The sequence below is a fragment of the Stenella coeruleoalba genome (assembly GCF_951394435.1).
Source record: "Stenella coeruleoalba genome assembly, chromosome: 5".
NCBI classification, from domain to species: domain Eukaryota; kingdom Metazoa; phylum Chordata; class Mammalia; order Artiodactyla; family Delphinidae; genus Stenella; species Stenella coeruleoalba.
Genome location: NC_137150.1, coordinates 134,545,462 through 134,560,834, shown reverse-complemented (window position 1 = coordinate 134,560,834; position 15,373 = coordinate 134,545,462).

The window sequence follows — 15,373 nt, the reverse complement described above, 5'->3', positions numbered from 1 at the left end:
TGTAACTTCCTAGAGAAATGATTTACTTTTGTTTGTGGCCAGAAGCACCAGCATGCTATTGATCAGTATCAATTTCAAGGATTGAGATGATCCTAAGACAGCCTTCCATTCCCACAGGGCTGCACTGTATCCCACTCACCCTCGCTCTTATGATATAGGACTTACGTGTCTCAACCCAAAGCATGAGAGGTTTTCCAAGCCCTGCCCCCCTTGAACTCCTGTTTTTCTCCCACTCACCATGTGAGGTTGGCAAAAGCTCAGTACGTATTTTCAAGTTCTTAGCTCCTGTTTCCAGAATCCCATTCACCTTTAGAGTAAAAATGACCCCAAATGGGACCACCTCTATGTATTTCTGTCTCCTCCTGGATCTTGACCTTGTAATTCTTCATTGCATTGACAACTCTCCAAAGACTTCAATTACTTCAATTAGATGGTGTGTGTGTGTGTGTGTGTGTGTGTGTGTGTGTGTGAGTTTTATCTAACCTTCTCCTTGTCTTCAGCAAAGAGTTGGTCCAAATCATCTGGATCACCTAGTCTACTATTTCAGGAAGTAGAATTCTGAAGTCTATTTTTTCAGAAGTATGGCTTTCTAAATTATTATGAAAAGAGATCCAGGAAAAAAATGTTTAATCTCAGTATTCCCAAACTTACTTTACTACAGATGTCTTTGTTTTTGTGAAGCAGCCCATAGAACAAATGGTCCACAGCATCTCAACTTACAAAAGGCTTAGATTTCAAAAGGCTGTCCCTAAGAACTTTGCCTTGTAAGTTCAAAGTGTTGTTCAACAAAGAGCCATTGTATTCACGTTTATGCAAAGTTAAGTTACAAAAGAAGAACTCTGATGGTTTTGCTGTGACGCATCCCACTCCATGTAACAACTGTCATTCCTTCACCACTTTCTTTTGTTATAATTATTTCTACTTTTATTTTCATTGTAATCATACACACAGAGAAGATAGGATTGGTCAAGAAGGCACTTTGTGACAGGTATGTAATGCCATTTTTAAACATGTTTTATTTTGAAATGAGTATAAGATTCTCAGGAAGTTAGAAAAATAATACATGGAGTCTAAGTGTACCCTCCTCCAGCTCTCCCCAATGATGACATCTCATACAACCAAAGTAAAATATCAAGACCCAGAAGTTGACGTTGGTACAATACTATTAAAAGGCCCGCAAACCTTAATCAGTTTTTTACCACTTTTTAGCATTCATTCGTGTGTGTGTGTGTATGTGTGCGTGTAACTCTATGCAACATTATCTAGTGTACAGACTCATGTAACTACCAACACAACCAAGATACAGAACTGTTTTATCACCACAAAGAAACTCTTTCATGCTATGCTTTTACAGGTATACCCACCATCCTTGTCCCCTGGCAACCACCAATCTATTCTCGATCTCTATAACTTTCTCCTTTCAAGAATGTTACATAAATGGAATCAAGGAGCATGTAACTTTTTGAGGTTTACTTTTTTCACTAAGCACAATGTCCTTGAGGGGTCGACCCAGTAATAACATTTTTCCTAGAACCAGCATCTTTTCTATCAGATCCTTAAAAGATATATGTTTTTCTATTTCTTTTCCCTTTTTTTTACAGATAAGACAAGAAACTGACTAAAAATCATGAGTAAATTCATGACAGATTTCTTGACCCTCTAGTTCAGAGTTACAGACAATAGACCTTGTTTCTCCGAAGACCAATCTTTCTTGCTTCCTGACTAGTTTGGAACAACAGGTCAGCTGAAGGTCATGGTTGATAAACACAATCCACTGAGTATTTAATCAGAAGTTTGTTATAGGGAAATCAAATTTTTCTTGACATTGCCTGCAGCAACTACTGCATTATCCCACTAAGTATGAACTACAGAGTGGGCTATTTGGAAATCATTCATATACTCACTGTTGCAAGCATGTCTAAGTAGAATTTCTAATGTCCAAATAGAATTTCTAAACTCTTAATTCAAGAGTTGATAACTTCAAAAACAAGAAATGAATGCTTTGACTGGGTCTACAAGTGACATTTCCTAGTTTTCTTCTTCATCTTCTCTCATCTTTGGGGGTTTGCCTAAAAGTCACCAAGTTAGGTCACTAATGAACCTAACAAGTATTCAACAGCTTTCTGCAGTGGTGGAGAATGTTTCTAGAGGGAGCAAGAATATTTCATGAAGTCCAAGAGCAGACATTAACAATCTGAGGTTTGTACCATCCCATAAGAACTTTTGAAGAATCGTTTTTTAAAAAGTACTGGATACAAAGGGACCTAATATACCTCTGCAACCATGTTTTCTCAAGTAACCTCCCAGGGCCATCCAGTGTTGATCAAGGAAGCTTTTCACACCAGTCTTTACCTGCTGCAGACTTTCCTAGTGTGAGGCCCAGAAGAACATCCAAGGACCAGGAGGCCCACCTGAGTGCTGATCAGTCTGTACTAAGTATAGAGACACTTGGAATGGGTAGAATTTAGGGACAAGAACGGAAGGCATCATTTCACAGTATCTTACATGACTGACTTTCTCTTGACCAAACATCCCACTGGAGTTATGCTCCAGTGGGAAAGGATGAAACTCTCTTCTTGGCACAGCAAATGTAGCAAAATAATTTAGACCTAAGGAACCACAGCCAGGTTTTTAAAAACACTTCCTTCCAAAACCACCTTCATAGTCATCTTCAGAAATGGGCTGGATACTGATTCTGGGGCCATGCTTTAAGTAGCGGTCTCCCCTATAGATGCAAGGGTTGATCGTCTACTTGGGAAAATTAACTCATGTAATTTATTCACATCTGTAATAACAGGTGAGCTGCTCTCCCTTTAGGACTTCTTAATCACTGAGTCCTTTTCCACTGATGTTTTATCATCATAACAGCATTTTTTAAATGTTGACTCACAGGCGATTTGCCTTATAAGGCATTTTTATGTTTTAAACATGGTTTTTTACATGTTTTAAACATGGTTTTAAACATGGTAAACATTAGAGTGGCTTAGAGCAGATTTGGAAATTGGAAGGTGCTTATCTAAACAGAGGAAGACTTTGAAGACCTTGCCATTCTTCCATTAGTGCTTAATGATAGGTTTTTCCATCAAATGAGGGAGACCTGTCAACTTCCAAAGGAAGAAGACTCAGCCACTAAGAAAGGAAGGTGCTTCTTAATCCTACCAATCTGTAGTTTGGAGAACTGAAACAATTTAAGACGTGGAAATTTTAAGTTGCAGAGAATAGACTGAAACACTGGATATTTAAGATAATGTGCCCTTGGCAAAAGGCAGTATCTTTTTTTCTAGGAAAAGAGCTTAAACAAGCCTTATTTAAAAAAAATAAAAACACGGGGTATATTGAGCACCAAATACCTCTTAAACAAGTAACATTTGGGTGAGTTAACTGTAAAGGTACCCACTGTGTATTAAATTTTCCTCTAAATAAGAAACTCATGGGTACAAAAAAATAAGGTGGAAAATTCACAGTTTTTTTCCTCATACTACAGGGTAGAGGCCACCCACCCAGTTTGGGGGTCCTGCACCTTTCATATTTAAAGTAGATCAAAGAGTATGAAAACCAAAAGTTGACAAACTCAGGATATTTTTATAACTCAAGGGGGAAAAAATCATTTTGCAATTTCCATTACACACAGAAAAGTGACTAATTATATTGGGAGGGAGAAACTTATAATATCTAGGAAACCATATTATTCCTCCTCATTTTATACTTGGTATAAAAGCCAAAATGCTTTATGGCAATGCATGGGAAGGAAGTTGCATGGGAAATGAACATTTTCAATAATCTATTACTGAAGTTTAGAACTATAGACCTTTACTGTCTTTTCAAAGGTAGAAAAGTTTCTAAGGGTAAATTAATATTATTGTTATTTACACCAAATGACCATCCATGGATTTCAGAAAGACCATGACATAAAACATAAAGTGTGGCCTTAAAAGACCGTCAACAATGAGTCTATTTTGCAAAAGCCCCACCCATCCAACAATGCAACCATTTTATCAACGTTTCCCTTGGAATATGCTTTCAAAAGATGGGGCTGTCCTGACTTGTAGAAATAATAAACAATCTTGAGAGATTAAAATAAATGACTGCAGGCTTCTTTTAAATTTCTGCAAACCCTTTGTGAGAATAAAAGAATCACTATCCTTAAATAACTGGAGAATTACATCATTGATCAACTATGTCCCCAGTGGATAAGAGCTCAAGGTGAGACATAGTGTGTGTGAAAGAAATTGCTCTTTGATAAAACCACTCAGCAATTAACAACTCCAGACAAAGGACCTCTCTCTCCATCCTTTGCACCACCCACCATCCACCCTTCCTCACCCAATGGGGAAAAAGACCAGAAGTTTGGTTGTGGGAATGTGACACAGTTCTGGTTATATTTTTTCCTCTCTCTAAGGTTAATCATGAAAATATTATGACTTGTGGGTTGGAAGTGGTTTTGGAGAAAGTGTTTTTAAGCATTACAAATGTTGAACATTTTGAGAAAAACTTACTGTATTGAACTGAAATTTCATTCAGGTGACAGTTTTCTGTCTGTCCTTCTATAATAAGTGTTGGTTCATCTTGGAGACTCTTCTGACGTTGGATCTGTGGTAAGGTTCCTGCAAACCACTGCAGAGTCACCATTAAGATGGAAAAGAAAGCAAACTATTAAAGGTATCTTCTGTTCAGTGAACAATGATCTTCATAAGGGTCAGAGTTGAGGTTAGGAGTCTAGACAGCTTTTCTCTGAAGAGTGAAATGTGGAACGTGTGACACAACCAATCAATAGGATTCTTTAAGGTTGGCTTTGAGCAAAAACGTATTTAAATTTGTGCTTCTGGGCTAATTTACTACATATGTCAGTTTGGGGGTTGTGATGACTATTTGCAAGTCAAAATGCTTTTACCCTTCTGTTAACTAGTCTGGAAATGTTAATGATGATGTTGATGTTGTTGATGATGATGATGATGATGGTGATGATAGTAATAGTGGCTGAAAGTGAGGACTGACTCTGCACCAGCCCCCTCACCAAGCATTGTACGTACAAATTCCCAGTTAAACTAGTCAACAGTTATCTGAGATAAATACCATTATTCCCACAAAGAAACAGGTTATAAAATCTTATAGGGACTTCCTGGTGGTGTAGTGGTTAAGAATCCACCTGCCAGTGCAGGGGACACAGGTTCGAGCCCTGGTCCGAGAAGATCCCACATGCCATGGAGCAGCTAAGCCAGTGCACCACAACTACCGAGTCTTCACTCAAGAGCCCATGAGCCACAACTATGGAAACCTACATGCCACAACTACTGAAGTCCACATGCCTAGAGCCTGTGCTCCACAACAAGAGAAGCCACCACAATGAGAAGCCTGCGCACCGCAACGAAGAGTAGCCCCTGCTTGCCACAACCAGAGAAAGCCCGCGCGCAGCAATGAAGACCCAATGCAGCCAAAAATAAATAAATTAAATTAATATATTTATATAAAAAAATCTTATAGCATGTGCTCATGGTCACCCAACCAGAAAGGGATAGAGCAGAGAAGGAAGTCTAGATGTTTCTGAGTCTTTACTCATTCTGTGATGGTCTTTCTCATCAGCAATACTTTACAACTGTTATATGAAGGTTTTGTACCAAACCTTTTCATCTGAAAAGCAAGAAACGTTCAGACTCTACCTGCTTTCCCAAAACAAATTGTCTCTTTTCATTTACTTAATTAGTTACTACTCTGGACTGAATTGTGTCCTCCCCAAAAATTATATGTTGAAGCCCTAACCCCCATTGTGACTATAATTTGGGGATGGGGCCTATAAGGAGGTAATTAAAGCTGTGAGGTCATAAGGGTGGGGTCCTGGTCCTATAGGGTTAGTGTTCTTACAAGAGACACCAGAGTGTACTCTCTTCTCTCTCTGTCTCTCTGTCTCTGTCTCACTCTTTTCCTCTCTCTTCCATGTGAGGACATAGTGAGAAGGTAGCTCTGCAAGCCAAGAAGAGAGTCTCCAGGAACTAGATCTGCTGGCACCTTGACCTTGAACTTTCCAGCCTCCAGAACTTTGAGAAATAAATTTCTATTGTTTCAGCCACCCAGTCTGTGGTCTTTTGTTATGGCAGCCTAAGCAGACTAATCAACTGTATATTAAAAAAAAGAAAGGAAGGAAGAAAGATAAGAAAAGAATGAAAATGAAGCAAAAGAAAGAAAACAAGTCACTCATAAACACATAAATTGTTGGAACTGTTAAAAAATTAACCCTTGAGGGCTTCCCTGGTGGCGCAGTGGTTGAGAGTCCACCTGCCGATGCAGGGGACACGGGTTTGTGCCCCGGTCCGGGAAGATCCCACATGCCGCGGAGCGGCTGGGCCCGTGAGCCATGGCCGCTGAGCCTGCGCATGCTAAGCCTGCGCGTCTGGAGCCTGTGCTCCTCAACGGGAGAGACCACAACAGTGAGAGACCCACGTACTGAAAATAAAAATAAAGTAAAAAGTAAAAATTAACCCTTGAAATCCATTAGCCACTGCAGCCAGTTAGCAGCAGACCAAAGACCGTGACTGAAGTCAGATTTAATTGATTTTGCTATTCAAAAGATTTGGTTGTGAAAGGACAAGAGGGTTCTTTTTTGTAATTTTTTGGACATAGCTAAAGTTTGACAGATTAAGGTGGTAACACAGTAGAATGAGTTCAAAGTTTTCAATAAGCATTCTATTCAATGCTCTATTCCTAAACCGTGATAATTCCATAGCAATGTTTAAGGGAGTGACATTTGGATTAGCGTGTAGTTTTCCAAAGCACCCAGAGAAAATACACACAGTGCCTTTCCTTGTCCATATTCAGAAATGCAATTTTTGTTTTCATCTTTCTGGGTTAAAAGTGTATTTCAGACAGGAAGGCTTAGGAGCTGCACATCAGCCACGGACTGTTGTATTTCCAGCAACCCCGTCTGGGATCTAAAGCTGCAGCCTACCAGGCACCCTGCCAGTGGTGGAGAGGATTGTAAATCTGGAGAGGGAAATTGTGCAAACCTTTTTCTACTTAATTAAAATAAATTGGGGGAAATAGATAAGGAGAAATTCACTGCTTAATAGGATCGCTAAATATCATCCTTCACACCAAATGACTTGTCAAACTGCAATAGGAATATTCATGTGAAAACTTGTCAGGAATCCTGGCCAGTGAATCAAACCGTACACTCTTATCAGACTTTCTCATCAAAAGCAACAAAGGATATTTTGGAACCCAGGTGTAATTTCCAGATACAGAAGGAAGTTAAGGGGTTTTCAGAGGCAGAACTGTCAGTGATTTCAGGACTGTTTCTGCTTTCTCCTGAAATGGAGAACAGAGCACAAAGAGTACAAAGTTAGGAAGGAAATTTCAAAAGTTGTAACATAAATGCCTCCAGTATTCAGGTGAGGGTTTAGGGGTGTGGCAGGGGATTCTGTTGGAAAGATGGCAGCCAGGTCTTTGCAGGGCACAGCCTCTAGATTCTTTTGCTTTTTTCAGACTCCACCAACTTCTGCAGCTGCTACCGGACAGGTGAGAAATTGGCAGGGATGCTTGCTCTAGAGGAAGTCAGGACTTGAGATGTGTTAAAGGCTGCAGAATGAGCCTTCCATTTCATGCATGCCAAAATGTACAATTCTGATATTTCTAAGAAGAGTATGTTTTATTTCTACCCACCTTCCAAGCTATGGTTCATACCTTGGGACATGTGGCAACTTCTCCTTGCCCAGCGCCATCACTAACCAAACCCAGCAAATTTTAGGCTTGACCTAAATCAAAGCCTTTTCTGGGAAACTTCCTCCTAAAGGCCCTCTAGACTGACTGTTTCACTTGTTAGTAGGACTCCTTTCTTAGTAAACTAATACTATCAACAGAAGATTCTTTGAAAGGCATCACTGTTTAGTCTTATCAAAGCAATGTAAAAATTATTAATATTGAAACTTTCAAGGTGAATGTTTTCAAACAAAATGTACTCACTTTGAAAATTGTTTATAAGCTGCAGTCTTCTTATTTGGGGGACAAAATAAATAAATCATCCTAGATTCTAATCTAATACCCACTGAATCCATACAGGGGGGGTGCTGCTATTTCTGTAAAACAAGGAGTAAATATCTGTTTATTCATTTAGCACGTCTAGTCTAAGATCTTGTGGTCGTGCAGGGAGATATTGTCTGTGATCCTCTCCCTGTTCTTGAATTTCTAGGCCTCAGCTCTTGTTCTGTAGCAAATGTCTGTGATCGACAGTCTATGGAAACACTTCTTTACAATTAAGTGCCATTGCCTTGGTACTAGGAATAGATGTCGTTGAACCATGGGATTATTTTTAATAGAAATGACTTTATTGCTTTTTATATTATGAATATGATGGATAGGTACTCTAAAGAAATACGGAAGAAACTTTAAAATACCTTATTCTCAACACCTAAAGAGAAATATTGTTAATATGTCTGACCGGGGAAGCATTACAAATTTCCCAGCCACTGCTGTTTCAAATCTGTGCCACAAAGATGAAAAGCCATGTCCAAAATCACACAGCTAGTTAGTGGCAAGACTGGATGATTAATCATTCTACTCTGCTCAGGGTCGTCCCAGGTTTAACATGGAAATTCCTGCATCCTGGAAAACACCTCAACCCCTGGAAGAGTGAGACCCTAGGCAAAACCAGGATTGAACCTCAAACCTAGGTTTTTGTTGTCAACGCATACACACTCACTCATGCATGTGAAAAAATGAGCACCTGTGATGCATAGTTTGGTAACTATTCACTTTATATACATGAAACATATTTCTATGTCAATAAATGTAATTCTGCAATAAAATTTTTACCAGTTGCCCATTATTCCTTTGTGTGGATCTATTAAGATTTACCTCACCAATTCTCTATTGATGGATATTTGGATTATTGCCAAATATTTGATATCACAAGAAACCCTATGATGGAAAAGATCCTTACACATACATCTTAATACACTTCTCTTTTAGGAAAATTTGTTTAAAATAGAATTACCTGGTCAAAGAGCATGCCCATATTTTAAGGCTTTTGCCAAACTGCTCTGCAGAAAGCTTATGTCAGTTTACTTTATCACCAGTCGTCACATCCTTACCAATAACCGATATTATCAATCTTTTAATCATTCATAATTTGATAAGTGGATATCAATAATTCACAAATATTTTAGTTTATATGACTTTAATGATTAAGGAGGTCAAAGACACTTTTATGTTTTTATTGGTCACTTAAATTTCCTTTTGTGTAATTTTCTATTCACAGGTTTTTATCCTTGTTCTATTGGATTATTCATCTTCTTATTTATTTCAAAACATGCTGCACATAACACTTTATCATCTATGTTGCAAGTATTTTTGCAAGTTAAAACGGGTCTTTTAACTACCTTCATGTTATTGGTGGTGGTGATGGAGGCCATACAGAAAATTTTGATTTCTGAATAGTCAAATGGTTTATGAAATCCCAAATGTTCAATTATTGATACTTTTTTTTAACTAATGTAATTAAAACCTTTTGTGTATATGTAAAAGACAACTTTTACATTCAGGCGTATGGGCATCAGATAATGCAGTGAAGAGGGGGAGAGGTGGAGTCAGAAGGCTGGGACTCAGAATCCAGCCCTGTATTGTCCCTAATCAGTGAGCGGCTTTGGACATGGTTTTTACATGTGTGAGATTAGCCTCACCCAGCCCTTTCATTTCATCTGCACGACAACAGAACTTGCTCTAGCTGGATGGGCTTCAACCTTGACTGCCCTTGTAATCACCTGGGGAGAGGTTAACAGGCCTGACACTCAGGACACATCCCAAACCATGTAAATCATAATCTCTAGGGTGGGATCCAGGCATCCCCATTTTTCTAAGCTCCCCGGTGATTCCAATGTGCAACCCAGCTTGAGACCACAGATCCGGATGGATGTTGTGTTTCTTCAAACTTGCCTAATGATTTCTATGATGGCTTATCAGGCCTCTGGACTGGGGATTTGGATAGAGTTAAGTCTGCCTTGGGTCCCGAGAATCAGTGTCATTAGCAAGCTTTTTCACAATTCTTCTTTTTAATAACATTCAGTTCTTTTATTTTATTTTATTTTTCGGTACGTGGGCCTCTCACCGCTGAGGCCTCTCCCGTCGTGGAGCACAGGCTCCGGACACGCAGGCCCAGCGGCCATGGCTCACGGACCCAGCTGCTCCACGGCATGTGGGATCTTCCCGGACCGGGACACGAACCCGCGTCCCCTTCATCGGCAGGTGGACTCTCAACCACTGTGCCATCAGGGAAGCCCTATCCTGCTTTTTAGATTCCCAGATTCATCCTACCCAATAATGTCTTTTCAGTGTCGCATGGACCGTGCATTTACCTGGTTGGGAGCGGGAGGAGAGAGTGTGGAGATGACCAAGCGCTATTCTCAACCACCTTTGCCCGTTTTACCCTCCCAAACCAGCCTGTACTTTGCTCTTACAATGCTAATCAGAACTTGTGCTACAATACTTCTCTGCATGATCATTTGCTTAATGCCCGTCTAGCCCTCTGGACTGCGAGCCGCGTGAGGACAGGAACAGGTCCAGTGCATGTTTCCTACGCCCCAGAGCCTGGGATGCTGTCTGCCCCAGGGATTTTTTAAATAAATAAATGCATGAGTGTGTGAATTAATGATCCCCGTCAAAATGCAAGGCTAACTGTTGAGTGAAGCCAATAAAGTCACTTTTACAAGCAAAGAGGATAGTTTGTACTTGAGATCTGCCCACTTCACTCTGGGAACTTCAGGTTTTCCCGGGCACACTGTCCTTTTACCCCATCTCTATCTACCTCTACCTTGCAAAATGTGTGTGACGCCGGCTTTAATAATTGTCACTGGGGTATATGGGAAGTAAGGATTGGGGACTGGAGTACTCAGTGTTTTCAGTTGTTATGACTAAGTTATAAGTTGTAGCTAAAGAATCCCCATTTTAGTTGAGGGTCTTCTATGAAATAATGTACATTATCTCATTCACAATCGCTAAAACCATGGGAAATAGGCATTATTAGTCCTATTTTGATCAAGAAATCGAGGCTCAGAGAGGTTAAGTAATTAACACCAGGTCACACAGCTAAGACTTGACTCAAGTCATCAGGTTCCTAAGTCCCTGTTCTTTCTGTGATATCACACTGCCTTCCTGCCCCATGAACTTAAGAGGACTTTTTTCTAGACTGTCTCTCTTGGTCATAAATAAGGAGCCTTCTCGAATGACAAGGTCGTTTGTTGTTTGCAGGGGTGTGATGGTCAAAACATTTAACAGCTCACAGGCACAGACCAACCAGTAGACACAAATGCTGCTTGTGAAACCACCAGTTCTCTCTATAAGTGTCCCAGATAAAAATACAGGACCTTAAGGTAACTTTGAATTTCAGATAAAGAACAATTTTTCAGTATAAGCAATACTTGGAACAGGCATATACCTAAAAAAAAAAAATTGTGTGGAGCTGAAAGACCTGGGCTTTCAGTGCAACCTCACACACATAATAAGCATACAACACAGAGCAGTTCACTCGACCTTCACTAGTAGCTCACTAGTCTTGGTGGCCAGTTTCCGGGGACAATGTAAGAGTTGGTTTAATGGGAGAGCATCAACTTAGTGCTTAGAAATGAGTTGTTTTATTTTCAAAGCTTGAGCAGTTGTGATTGGGGCTAGAACCTCGCCTCTAGTCTACACCTTGTCCTACATCCTATTGTGATTCCTGTGTACTCTGTTCTGATTTTATTTTTATGATGAATAAATTTGCATCCTTAGCTAAAACCGCCCTCTTCACTGAAGGGCAAAGCAACGAAAGTTTGAAAAATAAGATGAAATAACAGCATTATTAAAATATATGTTAATGTTAAGACTAATCCTGCACTAAGATGATCAGTTATTATTTGTATCAAAGACTAATAGAATGCTAATTGTTTAATAATAACTACATATTAGGACCATCCAAATGCTCAACAAAAAAGATTGGTTAAATAAATTTGATACTACTTTTTCCTGGGTTGTGGGCCTGTGGTTAAAATGTGCAATAGTGAGCCTGTATTGTTTTTCTAATCAGAAAAAATAAAAAGAAATGACTTTTAAAGTTTCATCATGACCCAAGCACTTGACAATCTACAGCAAGATCAGGAAGCCGGAAGATGAGGGGCAATAGGTTGAAAAATGAACCTTCTTCATGAGGGAACAGTTACATTCATGGAAAAATGTGGCAGTTAAATTCAGAGTCAAAATGGCAACGATGGCTCATTATACAGTGGAAATAATCAGTCAACCAACCCAGTGTTTTGTCTACATGACATAAATAACTGAGCTGTTTGTTTTTTTTTTCCACTCCATTGGCCAATTTAAGAGTACTGTGAACAGAAGATTTGATTTTAATGTTTCCAAAACTCCAGTGTAGTGTGAGGTGTAGCTTAACGTTGACTGTGAATGTTCTTGAACCCCCATCGGTAACGATCCCCACTGGAACAAACACACCACCTCAATCAACACCCCCCCCAAGTGTCTTCTGTCCTTGCAGAGCTGACCCAGTAGATGAAACACTGGTGTGTTTTCTCCCTTATAGCCAGGGTGTGTTGCCTACCCCTGGAGAACATTTGTTTATAAAGGGGTGAGAGTTTTTAATATATTTGCAAAAGGCAATAACGAAGTATGTCTGGCCAGAACATAGTTAAGCGAGATTGCATCTAGTTTCAACAACTCAGGGTGCCAGGGCTGAAGCCATTTTTACCGTAACTCACATTTTCAGGCCTGTGAAGTTACCACCCACACAGGAAATGACTTGGAACAGGTGGTCCTCAGAGCTTGCTGGTCTTGTCTGGCTCCCGGGTAATGTTTGTGGGCTACTGAGTCACTGACTAATTATGAGCCTGAACAAAAGGCTCTCAGATAAGCTTGAAGTCAAGACACGGAAGAAGGCAAGGTGTAGCCGGGGACTGCCTCAGCGTGCTGGCTGTCCAAACGGAGTCGATGAATGTGGTTCCTCGGGAAACAATGCCCCCTTGGTTTGTACTCTTCCCAGCTCCCCAGGCACCCGGTGGCAGCGGGATGAGAAAAAACAGGTGAGGCAAGAGCCGTTGCACATCTCAGATTTTAATGAATGTAAATGCATGAGAAAACATCCTACTTGGAGTCACTGCTCATAGGGATAATGAGGTATCATTTCTCGAGCGTCTAAGCTATCAGGTCCACCCATGGAGGTGCGTGCTGGGCACGTGCCTGCTTTCATCTCTTTGATTCCTTCCTAGACGGGAAGGTACTGACGTGACACTTCCCATTTCACAGATGAAGGAACTGAGGCTGTAGGATCTCACATGTTTAGCTTTAGTTTTCAGAAAGGGGAAATGGAGGGTGTCAGGGATTTGACTGTATCCCTTTAGAAAAGGTATTTTCGTGTCCTAACACCCCGTACCTGGAATGTGACCTTATTTGGAGATAGGGTCCTTGAAGATGTAATTAGCTAAGATGAGGTCATAATGGAGGAGGATGGCCCTCTAATAAAATACGACTTAGAGAAAGAAGCCTGTGTGAAGAGACAGACACAGGGAGAAACCCACGTGAAGATGGAGGATTGGGGTGATGCAGCTACAAGCCAGGCAACGCCAAGGAGTGCCAGCAAACCACCAGAATCTGGAAGAGGCAAGAAGGCTTTCCCTACACGTTTCAGAGGGAGCACGGCCCTGCCAATCCTTTAATTTCAAACGTCCAGCCTCCAGAACGGTGAGAAAACGAATTTCTGTTGTTTTCAGTCACCCGGTTTGTGACACTTCGTTAAGGCAGCCCCAGGAAACTCATACAGGTGGGAACTAACATTTCTCAAGAGCCTATTATGTGCGTTTTGTCTAACTTTCACCATTCCCAGAGAATGTGTACATCGTATCAAGTCTGCAGATTCGGAAATGGAAGTAGAAGTTTTCCTTTTACCTGGATATGTAAGCCTTAAAGGAATCGTTTAAAAAATTCTATCAGCTGAACATAAGAAGTAATTGCTGGTTTGGATATAAGTGACTCAAATGAAAATACTGTTAAGTGGATTAAGTGCGGCCAAGAGGTAGGAATAAGAATAAGTAGCTCTTAGGAAGTGGAGAAGCGAGAAGGTTCTAGAAGGCTCACCTTGCAAACCCTGAGGTCTTCACTTCAGGAAGAAGACCCCAGGTGAGAGAGAGAAGGCTCTTGCTTACACTAGACTGGCAATTTCCAAATGGTAAATGTAAAAGGAGTGATGGAGTTGAAAAATCGTCATTACGTATATTTAAAATTTTCCATTACAGAGTTTTTCTTTTAATTAGGAAAATGTAAATAAAAAGACCCCAGGTGAGAACCCTCACCAACTGCGAAGTTAGAGGGACAATGTCTGGAAGATCACCGCCTTCACTTCTGACATCAATTGCAAGTTCAGGGTGTTCTGAAAGCACCCTTAGTTTCAATAATTCACTAGAAGGACACACAGAGCTCTTTGGAAGCTGTTATCCTCCAGTTGCATTTCTTAAAGGAAAAGAACACAGGTTAAAATTAGCCAAAGAAGCAGGAGCATGGGGTGAACTCCAGGAGGGCACCAGACCCAGAGCTAGCAGGTGTCCTGTCCGTGCACGCAGGACAATTATCCTCCCGGGAGTGATGTGTGATGTATGCACAGAGCATTGCCCACCAGGAAGCTCACTTGAGCCTTGGGGTCCAGAGTCTTTCCTGGGGTTCCATTATGCAGACAGAGTTGAGGGGCAGAGCTGACACCAAGGATCCAGAGCCCCACCCCTAGAGCATGCTGTTGTGGCTCACAGTCCCCACCCTAAATCATGCTGTTATTATCCGGGTGGTCCACGGCCCGGAGGCCAACACACTCCTATCAGGATTCACATTCCAGGGGCTTAGCGAAAGCAAGGGCAAAGACCAGCTCTCTCTTTGGGCAAGTTTAAATTCTTCACTACCCTTTAAATTAGACACAGACCCCCATTTTTCCGTCTAACCTCAACCCGAGGAAACAACATTGCATCCCCAACTCTGGGAGCAAGCTTTCCTCCCTGTAGACCCTCAGGATGGGAAGAAACAGGGCCACGCCACCCTCCCATGGGCTCCATGGTGTACTGGCAATGGACTCTGCTCTAAGCCTTCTCACAGGTGGGGGTCATTTGTGCAGCTGGATCCCCAGTCTTTTGTACACACTGGACCTGCTGTGTTTGAGAACAAGACAGAGCTGAACCCAGGAGGAATAAGAAAGGCCCGATCAACAGGGATGGGGTGTGGGACAGGGTGACACGGGGCTAGGAGAGGGAGAGGACACAGCAGTCCTGCAGCTCTGGGGGTCCCCAAGGTCAGGGTCAGAGCCTGCCATTCTCTGCAGGTATCCCTGTGCCAGAGATGCAGGGAAGACGATGTCCTCCCTTGGCTC